We start from the raw sequence: 4,326 nt of genomic DNA, 5'->3' as shown, positions 1-4,326 counted from the left end.
TCGGACTTCTGTTCTATCGTCTGCTTCAATTCGACCAAATTTTGTTTCATGGCTTCAAAATCGTCCTTTCGACATTGTTCTTGCCGCTGTAAGGTTAGCAGGATTCGTTCTTCGAATGTCATTCCTGGTGCTACACTATGTTCACCGTTATCACCATCATTGGATTCATTTCCTATTGCCTCACCGTTCATTTTTCTTATAATTATTTTACCACTTCTCAGTCTTGTGAAATTTGTATTCATTAACGTTATTACAAAAGTAAATTCACCCTTACTCTGCTTCGGGATATGAATTTACAGCAATTCCCGGGTGAGGTAAACCAAAATTTTTATAACGACTCACCAAGGGTAGTCGTCAAAATGGTTCGATCGTTGATATATAAATCTCGAGTGGTAACAATTGTTTGCATGCAAAAATATCTTTAATAATTATATATACTATTATTCTCACCTTTTCTATCAGAATTATAAAGTCGATGAACGGTATCAAATGGTTTATTAGTTGATACACTTTTATGTATTTTCATTCAAACTGTCATGCACACAGACATGATGATTCGGTATCCATAAACAACAACTACCTAGCAACTAATTAGATAACACTCTCAATATCTCTTACAGATATTAAAAACATTCTTCTTTTGTTAATATTAAATTAACATTCTATTAAGTATAGTGCATATGTATGAGCACTTTCTGCCCAAGGTACAGGTAATTAATAATCTATCCAAAGTATTTCGTTATAAATCTTACGTCTCACTTCGTGATCCTAATAAGTGTAAAGGGCATATTATGTGTACGTGTGTATCTTTGCTGTATCAAAACTATATCCTAATGTGTGCTCATGACTGATGAAGAAGTGTTTAGAGCGTAGAAAGAAATTATTATAAAGGTATTCTTTTTAAAACATCACAAAACAAGTACGTAAGATCCTAGCGATAGCACATGTGCTTCGGATCCTACGTTGTTAAACCCTAGGTCCAAGTCTCTAATAGTTACGGTGTTGATAGAGACGCTACTCTCTAAAATCTACCAATTTTCTCTCGTAAGTTTGTGATACAGCCATGTATATTCGATAATGGCTGACAACTGCTAGATTTGTTGCTGATGGGCTCTGTGATTGTTACAGTTATCCATAATGTCAGAGTCATTTTGGGGTACATTAATTAATATAATTATTGTGATCTTTTCTAATATACTGTATGTTATTTCTTCAGTACTTGAAATAATTTATATTATAGTTACTTGTACTTGATATATATATATATATATATATATATATATATATATATATATATATATATATATATATATATATATGTGTGTGTGTGTGCGTGTGTGTGTGTGTGTGTGTGTGTGTGTGTGTGTGTGTGTGTGTGTAAGATAGTTAATCGTTGTAATTAGTGTGTTTATTTTTGTCAACAAGCTCTTTACTATGAGAATCACTTATTTATGGATAGATACAGGAACACTATCAGATTTACAGTGTGCGTATAGTAAAGATTATTTCACCATTGAAGAGATTATAAAGCAGAATGTGCATTAAATCAAACGTGAATTCGCACCTTACCTAAAATAAGGGAACTCTCAGTTCAGCCTTCCTGCTCTCATTTTTCCCAGGATATTTTGCTGTGGGTGACGTCACGTGAAGGTATCGCCAAGAATGTTATAAAATGAAGGATCTGTCCGTATCACAAAATCGTGAAGCCTTCTCACTCCTATTTGTACACTCCGCATCAAAGGAAATTGCGACAGCTAACACCGTGCAGTTAGGTCACACAATATACACCTTCTTATCCCATAATCGTGTCAGGTAACAGACCCCTCTCTTTCCTCCTTTCTTCTCTCCCATACCAAAATTAGGTAACAACATGACCGCAATTCTAATCTCAAACTACACAGTATTAGTATCGATAAAATGAAATAACAAAACAGAGACGACACAAGATTCATAAATTGATGTAGGGAGAAACTGAAACACACATAATGAAAAATTGAATGTCCTGATGATTCCCTTGCCCTTTCCCAATCAACATTCGTAAATCGTCTCTATCACGATACAGGTGTTTGCTTCCACATTCTTACGTATTGCTTGTATAGTGTGATAAGTCGGTTCTTCACAACCACTTTGTAAAAAATCAATCTTGGCGTGAACAGGATTTGAACCTGTGTTAAATAGTTGTATTATCCATAATGATCTTATGTTACCCCTACACTATCATGCCACCTGAAATTACAAGCCAAATATTACTTACTCTAGCCCTGAACCGGCTTCTTCCTGTAAGGTTATTTGCAATAAAATGCACAACGAAATTCATTTATTCGACAACCTAGAGAGAAATTAATGCCCACTAATAAAGAAAAAACATACAATTCAGGAAAAAATACAAAAATAAAACATATTTTGCAGTAATTCTCATACTGCAACATATTTGCAGAACACATCTTCATGTCCGTGTGCGTGTTCCAAAGAGCCCGATATACCTAGTCTGGAAAATCTAATTAACCGGAATGTTCGGCGTCGTGTTTCTCGTGCTCTGGGGATAACATCTCCAGTCCTGGTCATCGCTGACAAATGCTGTTTAAACGCAAGGAAATAAGTGAAATCTCTTTTTTATTCTCTGGGTTACCGAGTGTCAGTCGAATTACCTGGTCACTACGGGTTTGAATCCTCCACCCAGTGGTGGTCTATAATCTAACCAACATCATCCGACTGACACGATGACCCGTTTGAGCTCTAGCCTGTTCATTCTATCTGTGCAAATTAAGTTATTTCCACAAGAGATGAAATCGATGCTGGATGTTTGGTACAGATAAATCTTCGGAAAAGACTAGAAAATGATAACCTCTTTGGTTATTTTAAAACAAAATTTTATTTATACTAGTTCGACACAAAAAAATTTTCCATCATGTAATTCAACGTGTTTTATTCACGTTGAAATTTGAAGCATGCTTCACCTGTAAAGAACATAAACTTTTCCTTTCGAACATTTGTAAGTTGTCATTACGATACGGTTTGGACTTTTAATATGGGATATCTCTAACGAAACTTTAGCAGTAAAATAGCACCCATTCAATTTTCTCTCTTTCTTTCTTTTTCTTTTAGTTTTTTTTTTTTTGTTCAGTTTGCATTAGTAGTCTGAAATGGAGGATATGACCATTTCGTACCTACGCTACCTACTAGGTTTATTAGAATGTACTTTGGATCAGAACTTACAATGAACGCTACCGAATTTGCAACCGAACCACGAGGAAACAAAGCTTGTGTTAAACTTTTAACATTATCCTAGATGTGTCTCGGAGATCTACAGTTCTACTGCAAGTTGAGTATGCTATTCTTTACGAAAGTGACTTAAGAAATGTTTAAAACATCCACTATATATTCGAGTAGTTCTGAAAAAAAAAACGTATAGAAACAAACATTATTTCTATATTACTGCTGGATTTCTGGAAACGGAACTTTATAATGTAAGGTTCTTTTCTTACTACGTTTAAATTCCACATATTTATCTGTTCTCCCTTTTCTTTTTCTTCTCTCCTCTTCTCGCTCTCTCTGCCTCATTTCTGAATCTCTGTGTAATAGACATCCATTGGTTTCAATTTTTCATTATGTGTGTTTCAGTTTCTTCCTACATCAACTTATGAATCTTGTGTCGTCTCTGTTTTGTTATTTCATTTTATCGATACTAATACTGTGTAGTTTGAAATTAGAATTGCGGTCATGTTGTTACCTAATTTTAGTATGGGAGAGAAGAAAGGAGGAGAGAGAGGGGTCTCTTTACCAGACACGATTATGGGACAAGAAAGTGTATATTGGGTGGCCTATTTGCACGGCGTTAGCTGTCGCAATTTTTTGATGCATAGTGTACAAATAGGAGGAAGAAGAAATTACCCGGAATAACCTTCCACAGGTAAGGAAATCAGCCATGATAGGATACATAAGGCTGTGACGTGTACACCCATACGTGCAGCATATGTAACTATATAATATAAATCTGAAGGAACGACTTAAATAAAAATAAACAACAGACACACTACATGTCTACATATGAAGATCACAATCTTTTGAGCCAACATTTATGGCGGAAACGAGAGTAGCCAATCAGACGTGCAAATGCTAGGTTGTTTTCTTGGCTTCATTCGGTCAATAAGATGAAGATACATATGGGCAGATCCTCTATTTTATAACATGCTTGGAAATCGCGAGGTACCGTTCACGAGAACAAGTGAAATACCGCATACGCAATCGTGCTAGTTGGTATACTGTTTCAAGATGGGCAAAAATCTCTCCACATAACATCACAGATAGGGAGCCAATCAGAACGCT

This window comes from Thermobia domestica, chromosome 8 (genome assembly GCF_964235325.1).
Source record: "Thermobia domestica chromosome 8, izTheDome1.hap1.1, whole genome shotgun sequence".
Taxonomy (NCBI): Eukaryota; Metazoa; Arthropoda; class Insecta; order Zygentoma; family Lepismatidae; genus Thermobia; species Thermobia domestica.
The sequence above is the reverse complement of the archived record's forward strand: the minus strand, read 5'-3'. Positions refer to the sequence as shown.